At 46.5% G+C, this 19,273-nt stretch overlaps 1 protein-coding gene and 1 long non-coding RNA gene across 51 annotated transcripts in view; one reads left to right on the top strand and one right to left on the bottom strand.

The window, feature by feature from the left end:
- The window catches only part of EPB41L3 (erythrocyte membrane protein band 4.1 like 3), a 904,669-nt gene that overhangs the window by 386,479 nt on the left and 498,917 nt on the right, over nt 1-19,273 (top strand). The window lies entirely within an intron of this gene.
- Nucleotides 8,877-11,449, bottom strand: LOC146832710 (uncharacterized). The gene is made up of 2 exons (XR_014961601.1): nt 10,023-11,449; nt 8,877-9,311 (listed from the first exon to the last, which is right to left on the bottom strand). It is a non-coding gene; the product is annotated as an uncharacterized LOC146832710 (long non-coding RNA).

Here is a 19,273-nt window from a genome sequence, read left to right on the forward strand (position 1 = left end):
ATTCAAAAGGATTGATGACCTGCAGAGAGTGTTCCAGGAATGTGAGTATGCAGCATCTCCAATCCACTTTGTACCTTTCTCTGTCTTTATAACATTATTTACCTACCCTAAAGGGAGGCACTGGGTAGTGTTTTTTGGCTATGGCTGGTAACTCTGACTCTGGCATCAAGTCAACCTGAGTAAGACTTAAGAATGCAGACATACTGCAGTTTGGAGTCTTGGTTAGTTGAACCATAGTCCAGAATCCCCTTTCTGCCTTTATGAATGGAGATGAAATGGGCACAAAAGGTGCCTTTAGTCCCTAGAGGTACCCACACGAGCCACACATCTGAAACTGAATGATTGCTTCTAGATGAAGGCTTGTGAACTATGGTATCCCACTTTAAGCACTAGGAGCCACCTTCCTAACTTTGACTCCTCAAAACCATTTAGGATTTTGAAATGTTTCCTGTGCCCTAGATACAGGCTGCTAACGAGACTTTTGTTAGTCACTTAGCAAACTCAAATCTAAAAAGCTTATATGATATTTTGGAAGGCTCACAGTAGCAAATGCCCAAATACTCGGAGTTGTTTTTCTTGTACACAAGCCTGTTAAATATGTAGAGAAAAGTTCAGGTGAATGACAGCCAAAGTTGACAAGTAGTTGCATCCTATTTGGCACCATTGACCGAATGTCAAGTACTTGTAAACGTTGCAATAGTTAAAGACATGACCTTGAGGATATGTGAACCTATTTGAGATCTGCTTGTTCCCCGGCTCATGCCCCATCCCACATACCATAACTTTGCTTATAGGCCCCAATGGTTTTTGACCTGTAACACCACACCCCTAAAATCCTGCAGTTGTTTTTTGGGCTTTTGTCTCCCCCACAGAAGCTGCCAGACCTTTAGTCTGTTTTACGGCAGTCTTTCTTTTTAACTGTCTTACTGGGACACCGGTAGCAACTTGCAACACCAGCCATTAAAAACTCCCTAGAACCACTGACTAGCTGAGGGTCCGGTAAAACAGCCTCACAGTAAGCACCTTGTCGGATGCTTTTGGCGTTAATATCCATAGAAATGCTCTTGCAATATTAGCAGTGTGTCCCCGAGTTTTCTCCTCTTGATATAGCTTGGGAGGTCCATGAGTAGAAACGCACTACTAGAGAAGAGAGTGACTGGTAAGACATGCTGAAATGTGAGACAAGTCTACAATACCGCTGCTGGGGCATAGAAAGGCAGGAGCGAGCTTTTAAAGCATTGGAGGCTTCTAAGGTAGTACTCCTTCAAGCAGAAGCCAGGAAGCCAGTGCCTTACTACCTCCATAAAGGGGGCCAGGAAGTGCAAAAGACTCTCTGGGGCATATTTACTAGAAAGCGCGGAGCAGTTCCAAATTCGTCAGCACTGCGTTCCAACATTTTCAAAACGCAGGGATGCGCCGTATTCACAAGAATATGGGACACCCCTGTGCTTTTCCTAGCGCTGGCACTACATTTAGCTGCCTAGCACCAACGCAGGGGTGCCTACGTTGCAGGAAATTATTGATTATGTGCAGGAAGGTATCCCTTCCTGCTCATGAACAATCACTAATGGCGATGTATTACTTCTATGCTTGCTGCATTCTGCAGCACACATAGAATTAGCAAATCATCATTATTTAATGATTGCTAATGGGCGGGAGGGAACACCTTCCTTCATTTAAGCAATCATTAATGGCATTTTGTTCTTTCAATGTGTGCTGCTTGCAGAATGCAGCACACACCGAAAAAGCAGAAACAAGGAGAAATAAAAGTATGTCTCCTCGTTGCGCCCTTCTAACGCCTGCTCTAGCATGGTGTTTGTTTTTGGCGCTGCCTCAGATGTACACCTCCTTGAAAATCTCAGGCAGCGTCAAAAGCAATGGGTGTTGCGGTGGAACGCCCACAGCAACACCCACTGCACGCCCCTTTCATGCAAATTATGCATGTAAATAGGCCTTATTTACCTGGCAGCGTTAAGCCTCAAAAAATGGCTTAACAGCTTTGTAAATATGGAGAAGGGCATATCGCCACCAGAACGTCGCTACAAGTGACGTTCTGGTGGTGATATCCCCATGTAAATATGCCCCTCTTTGTCAAAGCCTATGCTCATGACGTCCACTGTTCAAACAATAGCGTCTTTCACGCTCTACTGTTCCTAGGACTAATTTTCTTCATTTTCTCATGGTCTGGTTGTTGAAATGGCTATTTAGTTAATTTAGTAAAAGCACTGTATACATAAAAATAAATAAAAACATAAATAATCATATACACTCATGCCTGCCAAAACGCTCTTCTAAAAGCCGGAGAGGAGTATCGGCCATGTACCATTACAGTTATGAATATTTTGCAACAGAATGCTGCACAGACGGTAGATTGCATGCAACAATTATTCACTGGATCCAAAAACTATAACATTCCCGCCAGAAAGGTTCGCCATGTTTGCTGGCCGCGTGCTGCTGTTGTGGTGCACCAAACAAAACCCCTCATTTGGTGCTATTCCAATACTAGGACGCGGCCGCCAATCTCCTTAACGAGGTTTAGCTTTTTTTTTTTCCTTTTAGATTAGTGGGTGTTTTTTTAGGATTGAAAGCTCGAACGGAAATAGAATACGTTGCCCTCCTTACAGAGGATGTCGCAGGTTATGTAATGTCCCCGACGTGTGGTCTGTTTGTTGTTACTATGGAAGCCAGTGCGCTTCCGCGTACTGGAGCATGTACGTAACATGCATATTCAACACGAGGAATATTATTAAAATGAAAATGGAAAGAAAGGATGGGGGAAATGTAGCTGCAGGGACTTGTTATCCTCAAGATTAACGTTTTCCTTCGCCATCTGGCTTAAAGACTCCTTTGGCTGTTTTTGCCAGCCTCTTGTAATATAAAAAAATAAATAAACAATTGAATATAAATAATACAAAAATACATGCATCTGTACACACATAGAGGGGGCTTTAGGTCAGTCGTATTAATTCACTGCTCTGTTGAATTGTTATCCACGTTTTGCTTCAGCCTGCTACACACTAAAGCATGGATCAGTGGTCTGCCCCTTCAGACACTGGCTGTCTTGCACTGTGAGTGATCAGATCTGCACATCCGCCTAAAGGAAAGTGCAATTCAGTGCAAGTGCTGGTAGGCTAATTCTTTATTTTGCCAATACTTTTTTCCATTCTTCATTTATGTTTTTCAATAACTCTTGAGTTTAAACTATGCCCTCAGGGTATAATAATTCACAGTGAATAGAACATGTTCTTAGCACCGCTAAGAATCATAATTTCCTGTGACATACGTGAAACCTAAAACAGGCTTCTGTGCCTGTTCTAAGTACACCTACCTGCTAGTAAGCATCCATACTTGTTTATTAAAATAATATGTGATTTGAATTTAAAATTTGATCGAACGCATATTGCCACCACGTTAAGGTCAAGGCATGTTTACTTTTTCTTCTTTTTTATTTTTGTGTCATAGGCCTGCAATAAAAAAATGGGGGGAAAATAGCATCATGCAAGTTTGAAAAGGCCAGACTTCTTGGCTGTCCCAGTGCTTGTTTCTGTTTTTGATTGTGTTAATATGCGCCTCCGAGCCAGCTGTGGATTGCAGTAGCATGCGGCTATCTGTGTAAGTAGGTGTTGAGGTACAAGAGAAGATATGGTTAGAGTTATTTAGTTTTATTATGATACTATCAGATTGCTCTTTCCCATCAGAGTAAAGCCGGGTAGACATAAAATTAATTTTTTTAAACTTCCAACATGCTCCCTTTTGAAAACGATATTGGAAAAGAAATTGGATGCAACTGTGTTTCGTGAGGTGAAATTGAAGCGACTGAGCCAGAAGGTGGGACTCCAGGTGCACTGTAAAGTCCAACAGATTTAGACCGATCTCACTGCTATCGGCGATGAGCAAAATCGCCGAGAGAGTAGCGAATCAACACCTTTCTGAGTTCCTAGAGACCAACCATCTCCTCCGCCAAACCCAGACAGGTTTCAGACCAGGACAAGGGACGGATACCGCATTGTTAGCCGTGGTCGAAGAAGCTAGGGGCATACTAGACATAGGAGGATCAGTGGCAGTGATCCTCCTCGATCTGAGTGCCGCCTTCGACACGGTGGACCACGCAACCCTTGTTCACCGTCTTGAACTGATAGGAGTGGCGGATTCCGCTTTAGCCTGGATCTCATCCTTCCTTGAAGACAGGTCTTTTCAAGTGACAGATGGGCACTCCATCTCCAAGGCTCAGGCACTCAAGTGTGGGGTGCCCCAGGGGTCCTCCCTGAGCCCCACACTTTTTAACGTGTACATGGCTCCCCTCGAGGATGTTGTCAAACCTTTTGGGATTAAATCAATAATGTACGCCGATGACACTCAGCTCGTCGTTTCCCTCAACCAATCAGACAACGCCCTCACCAATTTATTTAGCTGTCTGGAAAAAGTGCACCAATGGATGTGCGAGTCCCGGTTGAAACTGAACGGGGAAAAATCAGAAATACTCCTCCTAGGAAACCCAAATAAAATCCCCACACCTCTTCCCTGGCCACCATGCATGGGATCTCCACCATCCCCAAAATCCGAAGTAAAAAGCCTAGGGATATGGCTGGACCAGGATCTCAGTTTTAAAACACAAGCGAGGAAAACTGCGGGAACGTGCTTCGGCCTTATGAAGATGGCACGAAAGATCCTCCATCTACTCCCCCCTCAATCCAGGAAGCTCTTGATGCAGGGGCTGGTGAACTCCAGATTGGACTATGGGAATGTCCTATATCTGGGGGCCCCAGTCTCTGTAGCCCACAGACTTCAATGCCCACAAAATGCGGCGGCAAGAATACTCACAGGAACCGCAGCAAGGAACTCGGCCAAGCCAGCCCTCAGAAGTCTGCACTGGCTGCCAGTCAAGGAACGGGTCAACTTCAAGACCCTGTGCATTGCCCATAGAATACTGCACAATGAAGGCCCTCCCATCCTCAGGCCTCTTGTGTCCCATCAACAATCAAGCAGACAACTTTTTTTTTTTTTTTTTTTTTATTGTAAGAATGTTATTGCATTTTGTTAACACACATCCAACATGTCGAGAATCATTTATACTGCACTTGCCTACATCCACCTCGGGCCGGCTACATGCAATTACAGTTTTGCACTACAATGCTAGTTGTACACAGCCCATCAGCCGACATCCAGCGGACCGGCGGCGTGTTGACCTACATCATGCAGGTGTGTGTCAGTGCAAGCAGACAACTTAGATCCAACTCCCTCTCCCTGGCAAAAGTCCCCAGAATTAGGAAGGCCAGAACAGGTGGTCGCCTGTTTTCGTACAATGCCCCCAGACTATGGAATGCCCTCCCACTCTCCCTGAGGCAGGAACAAAACCACCTCAGATTTAGGAAAAGACTGAAGACCCTACTCTTCCCCTGAGCACTCCCCCACATGACTTCCCACCCTACAGGACTGTGTTCACTAGCGCCGGGATGCCTAAGGGTAGCTGTGCGCTCTACAAAACCCAAAATCAAATCAAATCAAATCAAAATCAGATTGTGATTGATGATGGAGTTTTCAGTGTCTCTGACCTATAAATTGTGCTCACTCTACGTCCTTTTCATCAGAAGTATTTTGTCCATGAAAACCGTTAAAGAATTGCATGACTTCCAATGTTCCTTTGCTCATTTCCATGACATTGGTTGTTTATACCGGTTTAGATGCAGAGCAGTCCTCAGTAAGGATATACTCACCTTGTTTTCAGAAGATGTGAGAAGTGCACAAATGGATCACGCCTGTTCATCGAAAAGCGTAGGCTGATCTTTTGTTTCCCAAGCGAGGACTTTGTAGACCCTCAGTGAAGCAATTTGTTTAGCTTTCTGACCAGTCAAAGACGCAAACATTTTCTTAGGGGTTTATGGCAACGCAGAAATGATGTCAAAAGTGTGCTTCCGTTGTGTCATGATCTACTATTGCTTCTATCGCCCAAACTTCCTTTCATATGCGATGGGGAGGGCCACCAACCTTGCTTGGCCCCGCAACACCCATATACTTCATAGGGAGGTGAGGCATTCAGACTTGCTGGTTCCCAAACCTGTAAGAAACATTCAAATAGAGAAAGCCAGAAACGTTTAGGGGAGTTAAAATTCCGTCCGAATGGGAGAAAGTTAAAGACATAATCCTCCAAAAGTATCTTGGGATCTCTAATGTTGTTGAATAAACAGAGAAAATGTGAGACGGCCCCCTTGAATAAGAATAGAATTATCACCTACTCTTCTGTATGTCTTTTAATTACCTTAGTGAAAATTGAATGCAAACTAAAGTTGGTAATGAATATGTACATGATACTACATTATTTGGACAATTGTCTATTACTTCTTAAACTATCATAGGTATACCATCATTAATTGCTGAAATCCTTAGTTGTCCACAATGGCCTCTATCTTACCAATTTGCCACTTGAGGTGAGGTGTGGGGCCAAAACTTCACACAGGAATCCAGTTTCAACGACTTTCAGACATTGGTAGCCTAACATGTCTGCCTATTAGCTTTGGATCAGTGCTTGCTGTTCTGGGGGACTCTTCAGTGATTCAACCATTTCATCACCTCATAATTTCAACTAAGTTCTTTTATTAATGTTCTGCTTGACTTTCCAGATACTGCTATTTGGAAAGCTTTTTTAAGTAAACAATAAATATAAGGAAAAAATAGGTTGCACAAATGTTACTGAAATTTGCAGGACATAACTAAAATGTGAAATGCAATGAACAATAATAACATGGAAGCGTATCAGTCTAAGAAGAAATGCTGAGAGATGAGATGCCAATTTCCTTTATGCGCAGACTGAGTATGACTGCATCCACTGCATGTGAATGGCCAGCATTGATTTGTGCAAGATTAATCAGCCGTACCACTACATAAACACTCCAGATTCGATTCGACAACTCTGACCGTAGTACAAAAAGGCAAAATGTGATTGACAAAGTATTTGAAATTGGCAACATGCACAGTTTTTTTCACACCACAGTCAATACAAAATGCAAATCAATATCACCAAGAAAATTGATGTACTGATTACAGAGTCGCACAGCAAAAAATTGTTGGCAGGAATTGCTTCATTAATCTTATCCTTTTGTGATTTTTCTTGGCACGGTCCATAGCACAATTTCTTAGTTCACAGTGCCACTTTACCAACTAGTTAAATGCAAGCAATACAAACCAAACAGAACATAGTGCTGCAGGCTTGTACTATTGAACATTATGCCACGTTACCATAAGAAATACGTAGGAGGGCACTGCTTCCTCAGTGTAAGCCGAGCTCTGAAACTCACTACCAGCTAGCATCAGATGAACCCAGGATCATATACACTTCCACAGACAGTTGAACACATGGCTATTTCCTGGGTAACTGCACCACCCCACATCCGTGTAACAGAGCCCAGAAAACAGTAGAACCCTCAAGTGTAATCCTTAGCTTACAACCCACAGACTGGAAACAACCCAACTAGCAAACTACTTTTGATATGCAGGTAAGCTAAGAAAGCCTGGACAATGGTTTGCTGTGGCTATGTAATGCTTATCTAGCAGTTGTGGTGGCCCACAATAATACTAAGACCAGCATACATTTTTTTTTTATATATATACATTTTTTGTTAGCATTTTATCATGAGCATATTACAATGCTACACTAGTAATGGCGTTTCATAAATTTCAACTATTAGTTCAACAGTAAACCACCCCGAGTTCTAGTGTATCACAATTTATGACCAAGCACAAAAAAATTTGCATCAGGTAGACAAAATTAATGTATACCATTCACCTCTCCTCTGTCCGTCTGTGCAGTTTTCACCAATTATAACAACATGCCTATCCACAGAGGTAGTGTATCTGTAGGCTCCAAGAGTTTGCCGGCCAGACCTAAAGTCTGTAACAGGCACATGCATCAAAAAGAGAGTTTGCGAGTCCTTATTTGCGAATTTTAAGGAATCGCAAATAAAGAATCGCAAAACACGATGCAACAAAAACATTGCGAGAATATTGCGAATCGCTAAAAATCGCTAAATAAATTGCGATTTCGGCATTTGCGAACTCGCTATTAGCGATTTCGCAATTAGCGAAATCGCTAATACCGAAGTCGCTTTTTGATGCATCCTGATGACATCACAACCAGGAAGTGAGCAGCACCAGCCTCATTTCCAGTGCACAGTGTCAGGGAGAGGAGGGAGCTGGCTCTGGGAGCAGAACAGGAGTGTGACAGAGACAGAAGAGAAACCTGTGATATCAAATGGAAGCCTCACAAACAGCAGAGGAGAGCCAAACAGGCAGGAAACGCAAAATTAAATTTGCAGAAAAAGAAATTGACACCCTCATTGAGGGAGTAGTCCACAGCCATGACAAGCTGTTTGGAAAGGCATCATTGAAAGTGGCAGAGCAGGAGAAAAGGAAAATCTGGCTCCGGATCCAAAACAGGGTCAATGCCATTGGGGTGACACACCGCACCATTGAAGAACTCAAAAAACGATGGTACGACTTGCGCAGTCGGGCTAAGGTGCGCATAGCTGACCGCCTGAAGGAGGCAAAGAAGACAGGAGGGGGAACACCAACAGACACTGGGAACACTCCCATGGAGGACTTGATTGAATCCACCATCCAGCCAGAAGCTGTTGTTGGTGTGACCCAGCTGGACACGTCCGGAGCAGCAAACACATCTGAAGGTAAGATGAATGTATGTTTTCTTAGTGTTACAAAATGTAAAGGTAGAACTCGACCACAGTACAGCCCAAGTGCAGACCCTGAACATCCAGTACACAATGCGTTCAGTAGGTGAGGGGCATTATGGGAGATGTAGTCAGGTCAAGCAGTTAAAATGTCAAATCTCAGAGTAACAACCCAAAAAAGCTTAATAGAGTATAAAATCATTTACAAAGGCAGATATTTATTACTGTGCAATTAATATCACAGACATGAAATAATACAGTGTTGCACTGTTTCACCTCACAGATGCGCAACGTGTAGAAGATGTGGATAGCGATTCCCCAGACATGCAGGACACCAGCGCAGGTGAACAGATGGACACACCTGTGGTGCAAATAAATCCCTCACGTCCAACAAAGTCACGCAGGGCTACTGTTCCATCCCTAGTCACCATGGAGTGTGAAGATGATGAGGCTGATGCAACACCAGGTGGCAGCCATGGCCAGACAACTTCCATCACAAAAACACAACCACAGGTCCCCAGAACTAATCACAGAGCCCGGCGTAGGAGAGGAAGAGCACTCAGGACACAGCAGGAGGAGCAACCAAGTGATGTCTGGGGTGGTCTTGAGGGACAGATGCTCCGTATGCAGCGCCTGCAGACAAAAAACACACGATTAGTACAATTGCAAGTTGGCAAGATGGCTAGCAACATAGCAGTACTGTCAGAAAGTGTGCAGCAACTGAGCAAGGTGATGCATGAGGGAAATGTATCCCAGAAGAGACAGCATCGTCAACTAATGGTGCAATTGAAAATGTTTGCTAAATCAAACAATAGATTGGCCACGACAACTGCACTGCTGGCGCGTAGGTCTGTGACCATGCAAACTGAAATGTGCCATTGGAGCGGCGATGTGGCTAAAGCACTGGACCAGGTCACCAATGCAGTTGATTTGCTAAATGCTTCCACAATTGCGGCCAACAATTCGACGCCCGAAGAGGGTAGTGAGGGTGGCTCAAGCCTAAGTAGTGTGGCTGTTCCAGTCCGCACTGCAGGAAGACGCAACACACGCAGCAGTACCCCCGCCGCTTCCAACATAACGGATGACAATGCTGGGTCTGACAGGCGTCTGGGTGTTCGTGGGAAAAAGCGCTAGACTGGCATGTACAAGTGCATTCCACTATGGTGACGTAACCATTTATTTGGATTTGACTTTTCACAGACTGACAAGTGAATTGACATTTGCAAACCACTTATGTCCATTGCACTGGTCAGATTACAAGTGTGCTTGAACACTCATGGCAATTTTATTTAATTAAAGAATACTTTGATAGCAATAGTCAGTTTCTGTGTCATCATTACTCACCTCAGAAATAATTTTGTGTGATGTCAAATCTTCTCCTACGCCCTTCTGCTGCGCCTGCCCCTTGTGCTGCATGGTGTTGTGGCACTTGCTGGTTCCCATCCTCCGAATCGCTGTCAGACACCTCGATGTCCATTCCTCCCCTTGTCGCTATGTTGTGCAGCATGGCACATGCCGCTACTATCTTGCAGCATTGTTCAGGGTTGTACTTCAGTGCTCCACCGGTCTTATGTAGACATCTGAATCGGCTCTTCAACAGCCCAAATGTGCGCTCTATGATGTTCCTTGTCGACATATGTGCTGCATTGTACCTCTGTTGATTGGCAGTTGTGGGATTGAGGTAAGGCGTCATTAGGTAATTACGCAAGGCGTATGCGCTGTCACCTACATGTAATGGAGCAAAGAGTCAGTGGCAGCTTCACATTGACATACGTACAATGACAGTGATAAACTATAACACATATTTACCAAGCAGATGTCCCTCTCCAAATTCTCCCCTGACAAGACGGGTGTGTATGCCACTTTGCCTGAAGATATAAGAGTCATGTGCACTCCCTGGAAATTGCGCAACAATGTCAGTGATAATGTTTTTGGCATTGCAAACGACCTGAATATTGAGGGAATGGTAACATTTCCTATTTCTATATATATATTCCTGTGTTGCAGGGGGACATATTGCAACGTGGGTGCAATCAATACAACCCAAAACATGTGGGAAACGAGCTATCTGGTAGAACTCCTGTTTGGTTTTTGCAAGGTCAAGCGCGGTGGTAGGGAACTTGATATGAGACCCGATCACGGCCATCATGGCATCAAGGAATGCTTTCAATATTCTTGAAAGTGCGCTTTGTGACACACCTCCCGCAACAGCAATGACCCCCTGAAAACTGCCTGACGCCAGAAGGTGTAGGCAACATAGGACCTGCACATGCGTTGGGATGGCATTGGTCCTACGTGTCTGTCGTTGCATTATGGGGTCCAATTCATTGATTAGATCATGGATCATTGCTGCATTGAGCCTATACTTGTCGTATATCTCATCCTCTTGCTGGCCTAGCAAAGTTATGCGGACTCTGAAGATGCGCTCATTCATTCGCCTCCGTCTCTGTGCGGCAGCCTGCAGCCTCATCCTCCTCGCCATCAGGTAAATCCCTGCCATTGTGAACAGTGCTGGCTCATTCTGGGTGTGTTTAAATGGGTTTCAGTTGGTTTTCACCTGTCTGTGATTTGCACTCATGATTACCACCTGGTTGTGATCCTTCTTATTTAGCGATCGCTAATTTGCGATTTTCATGGAAATCGCTATTTGCGATTTGTCATGCATACATTTAGCGAATCGTTGTTTGCGATTCGCTAATTGGGACACGCTAATACCGATTCGCTATTTGATTCGCAGAATGTTTTGCGATTCCTTATATTTGCGAAAAAATGGATTTTCGCAAATATACAGTTGATGCATTTCAACACTGACTTTTGCGATCGCAAACGGCCTATTTTTGCGATTCGCACCGTTTGCGATCGCAAAAAGGTTTGATGCATGTGCCTGTAAGTTTATTGTCTCTTTGTGGTTTACCTCATGTGACTCTCCTCATCATTCGCCCATTTAGCTATATCTCTTATCCATTCTGTAATTTGGGGTGCAGTTGGGGACATTGGGCATATGGCAATTCTACTCTTGGCCAAGACCAGACCCAGCAGAAGGATCCTCCTACTGAGTTTCCCCTTTTTCTTGACCAGGATCAGTCGCAACAGACATGGTCCAACCGGCCTAGGAATAGACCACCCCATGGCTGCGATGAGGGATTTAAGGATTGCTTCCCAATAATTATTAATCTTTGGACCCCCCCAAAACATGTGTAGGAAGTCCGCCCCCTGTCCGGAGCAGCCCGGCTTGAAGGAGGCCGCGCTAAGTATATAGATTGTAGTGTAAATGGGATAAGCTAAACTTGATGCGCCACGTTATACTGGAATAATTTAAACCATGCATTTGTGTAAGTAGTTTTTACCCCCTTTTGGATCCCATCCTAGTCTTTAGCTGATAGAGATGCCACAAACACTTCTCGCCCCTTGGCGTGCAGCGGCAGCGCACCTAGAGGCATATCCTCCCTCAGTGTCGTGTATATGTGTGAGATCTGTCTCCAGCCGCCAGCCATATGCTACAGAGTTCCCAAGATCTGGGGGATGTCGGGGAAGGTCGACCATATCTCGTGAGCCGTCACCGCAGTATTTGGAAACTACAGGAACTGTCCCTTTCCCAGCTGAAATGTTTCTATGACATCGTCAATGTGATGAATCTATAATTTGGGTGGAGGTCTCGCAAGAGTTCGCATTCGCCGTCATGCCATCTGTCTATTGACCTAGTCCGAGCAAGGTGTTTAAACTGGCGCAGCGTCCATAGCGGCATATCCGACACAAAGGTGCCAGTTTCAGCACAAGCCTGACCGCCCTCTCCCACACTCCCCACACCTAGCATGCTACTTAGTACTTAGTTTTCATGATCATCTAGCCAGTGAACTGTGTGTTGCAGCTGTGCTGCCTGATAAAAAAAAAACCTAGGTTGGACAACTTGAGTCCTCCCTTGCGCCAAGTGCACTTGAGGGCAGCTAGGCTAACCCATTTCCTCCCTGAGGCTCACAGAAGTTCAACTACCAGTTTATCTACCACCGCAAAAACAAAATCCTGTGGATTTCACATACTGGCATCGAGGTAGTATTATCATTTTCCCCATCAAGGAGACATGGAGGGTGTGGGAAAATGTAATCACAGCTTTCAGACCCTCCAACACCCTGCCAATATTTGCAGCCTCAAACTCGCACCTCCGTGCATAAGTCCATCTTCGTTTCCCACGGGAGATCAAGTTGCTGCAAGTCCTGCTCTCGTCATCCGGCCATCTGTTCAAATTGTAACTTATACCTCTTACATTCACACAAGACATCTCTGCTGCAAGTGTTGTCTATCACCAGCACTGTACATTAAAAAAGACACAGACATCACCAAATGAACAGACATGGAGTAACTGAAGAGATCTGTCACACACTGCTGGACAACTCGGAGTCCCAAATATCTATACTCTCTACAAAGACAACATTCTTCCAGTCTCACACCTTACCCAGTGTAGCATGCTACCCATGTAGGCAAGTGCTTCAACGCCCCACATAGGGGTAGTAAGCGATATGTAAATGCTGCAATACAATACAATTACAGAAGTGGTCTAACTATATGCAAATCAGCCTTGGTCCGGCTCTAGCTGGAATCCAAACTGATAGGCCGCATCCCCTCTGAATGGGAACGTAAGCAACCACAGAATCATTTCAGCCTATTAGGCATTATCAGTCAGAGCAGATTGATTCCCTAAGAACAGCGAGAAAGTTATAATAGCATGGGGTGCTTACTGATATTGGATTGTTCTTACCCGCTGAGAAAAGATAACAGACAGCACACAGCGAACCGATTAAATGTTTGGCAAACTGTGATAAAGAAAGGGAGTGCTTTCATCAGAGGTTAACTCATTTGAATTCACCGAGCAAGAGCGCGTGTGTGCAAACCAACACCACTCAGGCAAGGATGTATGACGTTACAACGCAATTTTTACAACGCAACATCCACTACAACGCATTCCATTACATCGCATGACACTACAACGCATTTTTAAAAACTACCTTTACAACGCATTCCATTACATCGCATACTACCTTTACAACGCATACCATTACAACGCATAATGTTAAATTGCATTTAAGGTAAGTATTGGATAGTATAGGGGTAAAAATTACTATTCTTACTCCAAGGGGTGCAACAGTAGGGTAAGTGTTGGATAGTATAGGGGTAAAAATTACTATTCTTACTCCAAGGGGTGCAACAGTAGGGTAAGTGTTGGATAGTATAGGGGTAAAAATTACTATTCTTACTCCAGGGGGTGCAACAGTAGGGTAAGTGTTGGATAGTATAGGGGTAAAAATTACTATTCTAACTCCAGGGGGTGCAACAGTAGGGTAAGTGTTGGATAGTATAGGGGTAAAAATTACTATTCTAACTCCAGGGGGTGCAACAGTAGGGTAAGTGTTGGATAGTATAGGGGTAAAAATTACTATTCTAACTCCAGGGGGTGCAACAGTAGGGTAAGTGGTGGATAGTGTAGGGGTTAAAAATTACTATTCTAACTCCAATGGTATGCATTGTAATGGTATGCGTTGTAATGCCTGCGTTGTAGTGACATGCGATGTAGTGTCTGCGTTGTAATGGTATGCGTTGTAATGGTATGCGTTGTAGTGTCATGCGTTGTAAAGGATGTTGCGTTGTAATGCCTGCGTTGTAAGTGTAGTGCGATGTAATAGTTGCGTTGTAAAGGTTGTTTCCCCTCAGGCAACACACTTCGACAATAAACACGTGAGAAGGTTGTGCACAAATATTGGTCCGGTAGCTCACTGTGCTGACATCCTCAAATTGACCTCGCAAGGAGGGACGTGGGGTTTGGGAGGTCCAGCATACAGGCACCAAACAGAGTCTGTGGTCACAGATCAATACACTGCCTCTTGAGACATGGTCGTTGCCCAAACGGCTCGTCACCAGTGTGAATAAGATAGGCACTCTCCTCAGAAGGAGCCCCAGAACTCTCCTGAGTGCAAATTTCTGGAAGCCTCAGTAGAGGAATGGACCATAAAGAGAAGATACCACAAATTTTCAATCTCAGAGTCCCAGTGATTTCATAAACTACACACGTTGCGAACATCTAAACCTCCCTTTGTATCTGTGTACTTTATATAATCTAAAAGCCGTCTGCATGTCATGCAGCATGTTTTTCAGATGCATGCTAGTATGGGTATATCATATGTGCTCTGTATAAGTAGTTTCTTTCCCAAGCTTTGCATAGAACATTAGAACAAAAAATCATTAATTTGACTCTGTTAGAAGCGCTAATGACAAACATTTGCGAAGCCATTTGCTCTCACCTTTGGGACCTGTTTTCTTTGCCAGTGGTTTGAAGCCATGCTGTACCGCATCCACGATGTTGTGCATCATGGCTAAAAGAGAGCAAAAGCCTACGACATAAACAACTGCACCATTTTGTAGGTGCGCACACCAAGCACGTACATGCATACAAAATAAAGCAAGCAATTTCTTTAAGTTTACGGATCCGAGTTCAATCTGTAAGTAACAAGCATTTGCAATGCAATAGGTCTCGCATTTTTAAGAGTTTGAGCTATTGGCATTGTAAAATTACAATGCCTTTTATTTATCTTTTGGTTTTAAAACAAATAAAAGGCATTGTCATTTACAATGTCAGTAGCATAAACTCGCATAAAAGCAGTGTGTGGAGTGCAGCAGTGTGCGGCGTGCAGCAGTGTGTGGCGTTCAGCAGTGTGCGGCGTGTAGCAGTGTGTGGCGTGCAGCAGTGTGAGGCGTGCAGCAGTGTGCGGCGTGCAGCAGTGTGCGGCGTGCAGCAGTGTGTGGCATGCAGCAGTGTGTGGCGTGCAGCCGTGTTTCGTGTAGCAGTGTGAGGCATGTAGCACTGTGTGGTGTGCAGCGGCATGCAGCAGTGTGCGGCGTGCAGCAGTGTGCGGCGTGCAGCAGTGTGTGCCATGCAGCAGTGTGTGGCATGCAGCAGTGTTTCGTGTAGCATTGTGCGGCGTGCAGCAGTGTTGTGCAGCATGCAGCAGTGAGTAATGCAGCAGTGTGCAGCAGTGTGTGGCGTGCAGCAGTGTGCGGCGTGCAGCAGTGTTTCGTGTAGCATTGTGCTGCATGCAGCAGTGTCGTGCAGCATGCAGCAGTGAGTAATGCAGCAGTGTGCAGCAGTGTGTGGCGTGCAGCAGTGTGCGGCGTGCAGCAGTGTGTGCCATGCAGCAGTGTGTGGCATGCAGCAGTGTTTCGTGTAGCATTGTGCGGCGTGCAGCAGTGTGTGGCGTGCAGCAGTGTGTGGCGTGCAGCAGTGTGTGGCGTGCAGCAGTGTTTCGTGCAGCAGTGTGCGGCGTGCAGCAGTGTGCTGCGTGCAGCAGTGTGTGGTGTTCAGCAGTGTGTGGCGTGCAGCAGTGTGTGGCATGCAGCGGCATGCAGCAGTGTGTGGCGTGCAGCAGTGTGTGGCGTGTAGCAGTGTGCGGCGTGCAGCCGTGTGCGGCGTGCAGCAGTGTGAGGTGTGCAGCAGTGTGTGGCGTGCAGCAGTGTGCGGCGTGCGGCAGTGTGTGGCGTGCAGCAGTGTGCGGTGTGCAGCAGTATGCTGCGTGCAGCAGTGTCGTGCAGCATGCAGCAGTGAGTAATGCAGCAGTGTGCAGCAGTGTGTGGTGTGCAGCCGTGTGAGGCGTGCAGCAGTGTGTGCTGTGCAGCAGTGTGTGGCATGCAGCAGTGTTTCGTGTAGCATTGTGCGGCGTGCAGCAGTGTGTGGCGTGCAGCAGTGTGTGGCGTGCAGCAGTGTTTTGTGTAGCAGTGTGCGGCGTGCAGCAGTGTGTGGCGTGCAGCAGTGTGTGGCGTGCAGCAGTGTGTGGCGTGCAGCGGCATGCAGCAGTGTGTGGCGTGCAGCAGTGTGTGGCGTGCAGCAGTGTGTGGCGTGCAGCAGTGTGTGGCGTGCAGCAGTGTGTGGCGTGCAGCAGTGTGTGGCGTGCAGCAGTGTGAGGCGTGCAGCAGTGTGAGGCGTGCAGCAGTGTTTTGTGTAGCAGTGTGAGGCGTGCAGCAGTGTGCGGCGTGCAGCAGTGTGCGGCGTGCAGCATTGTGTAATGCGTTACAACAAACAAATGATGGACGGAATGCTGACAATGCAGACATTCTCCCCCAGTCAAGAGATCTGGGTTAAATCCATCGTTCTTTTGCCCACTACGCCACCCCAGTTCAGACATGGCCATATGCAAATCAGTCTTGACCCTGTGCCTCATGGGAACAGTCCAGCCCGAACTGCCAAGCCATGTCTTCCCTGGACCGGAATCAAGCATCCTAGGACCGGTTTCTGGCTATCAGCCGTCATCAGCCAGAATAGCTTGACTCCCGTGGCGTAGTGAGCACGGGTCCCACGTCTGGGAATACCCATCCCACTTAGGGCGAAAAGCGTTACAACAAACAAATGATGGACGGAATGCTGACAATGCAGACATTCTCCCCCAGTCAAGAGATCTGGGTTAAATCCATCGTTCTTTTGCCCACTACGCCACCCCAGTTCAGACATGGCCATATGCAAATCAGTCTTGACCCTGTGCCTCATGGGAACAGTCCAGCCCGAACTGCCAAGCCATGTCTTCCCTGGACCGGAATCAAGCATCCTAGGACCGGTTTCTGGCTATCAGCCGTCATCAGCCAGAATAGCTTGACTCCCGTGGCGTAGTGAGCACGGGTCCCACGTCTGGGAATACCCATCCCACTTAGGGCGAAAAGCGTTACAACAAACAAATGATGGACGGAATGCTGACAATGCAGACATTCTCCCCCAGTCAAGAGATCTGGGTTAAATCCATCGTTCTTTTGCCCACTACGCCACCCCAGTTCAGACATGGCCATATGCAAATCAGTCTTGACCCTGTGCCTCATGGGAACAGTCCAGCCCGAACTGCCAAGCCATGTCTTCCCTGGACCGGAATCAAGCATCCTAGGACCGGTTTCTGGCTATCAGCCGTCATCAGCCAGAATAGCTTGACTCCCGTGGCGTAGTGAGCACGGGTCCCACGTCTGGGAATACCCATCCCACTTAGGGCGAAAAGCGTTACAACAAACAAATGATGGACGGAATGCTGACAATGCAGACATTCTCCCCCAGTCAAGAGATCTGGGTTAAATCCATCGTTCTTTTGCCCACTACGCCACCACAGTTCAGACATGGCCATATGCAAATCAGTCTTGACCCTGTGCCTCATGGGAACAGTCCAGCCCGAACTGCCAAGCCATGTCTTCCCTGGACCGGAATCAAGCATCCTAGGACCGGTTTCTGGCTATCAGCCGTCATCAGCCAGAATAGCTTGACTCCCGTGGCGTAGTGAGCACGGGTCCCACGTCTGGGAATACCCATCCCACTTAGGGCGAAAAGCGTTACAACAAACAAATGATGGACGGAATGCTGACAATGCAGACATTCTCCCCCAGTCAAGAGATCTGGGTTAAATCCATCGTTCTTTTGCCCACTACGCCACCCCAGTTCAGACATGGCCATATGCAAATCAGTCTTGACCCTGTGCCTCATGGGAACAGTCCAGCCCGAACTGCCAAGCCATGTCTTCCCTGGACCGGAATCAAGCATCCTAGGACCGGTTTCTGGCTATCAGCCGTCATCAGCCAGAATAGCTTGACTCCCGTGGCGTAGTGAGCACGGGTCCCACGTCTGGGAATACCCATCCCACTTAGGGCGAAAAGCGTTACAACAAACAAATGATGGACGGAATGCTGACAATGCAGACATTCTCCCCCAGTCAAGAGATCTGGGTTAAATCCATCGTTCTTTTGCCCACTACGCCACCCCAGTTCAGACATGGCCATATGCAAATCAGTCTTGACCCTGTGCCTCATGGGAACAGTCCAGCCCGAACTGCCAAGCCATGTCTTCCCTGGACCGGAATCAAGCATCCTAGGACCGGTTTCTGGCTATCAGCCGTCATCAGCCAGAATAGCTTGACTCCCGTGGCGTAGTGAGCACGGGTCCCACGTCTGGGAATACCCATCCCACTTAGGGCGAAAAGCGTTACAACAAACAAATGATGGACGGAATGCTGACAATGCAGACATTCTCCCCCAGTCAAGAGATCTGGGTTAAATCCATCGTTCTTTTGCCCACTACGCCACCCCAGTTCAGACATGGCCATATGCAAATCAGTCTTGACACTGTGCCTCATGGGAACAGTCCAGCCCGAACTGCCAAGCCATGTCTTCCCTGGACCGGAATCAAGCATCCTAGGACCGGTTTCTGGCTATCAGCCGTCATCAGCCAGAATAGCTTGACTCCCGTGGCGTAGTGAGCACGGGTCCCACGTCTGGGAATACCCATCCCACTTAGGGCGAAAAGCGTTACAACAAACAAATGATGGACGGAATGCTGACAATGCAGACATTCTCCCCCAGTCAAGAGATCTGGGTTAAATCCATCGTTCTTTTGCCCACTACGCCACCCCAGTTCAGACATGGCCATATGCAAATCAGTCTTGACCCTGTGCCTCATGGGAACAGTCCAGCCCGAACTGCCAAGCCATGTCTTCCCTGGACCGGAATCAAGCATCCTAGGACCGGTTTCTGGCTATCAGCCGTCATCAGCCAGAATAGCTTGACTCCCGTGGCGTAGTGAGCACGGGTCC

The sequence above is a fragment of the Triturus cristatus genome, chromosome 5_1 (genome assembly GCF_964204655.1).
Source record: "Triturus cristatus chromosome 5_1, aTriCri1.1, whole genome shotgun sequence".
NCBI classification, from domain to species: domain Eukaryota; kingdom Metazoa; phylum Chordata; class Amphibia; order Caudata; family Salamandridae; genus Triturus; species Triturus cristatus.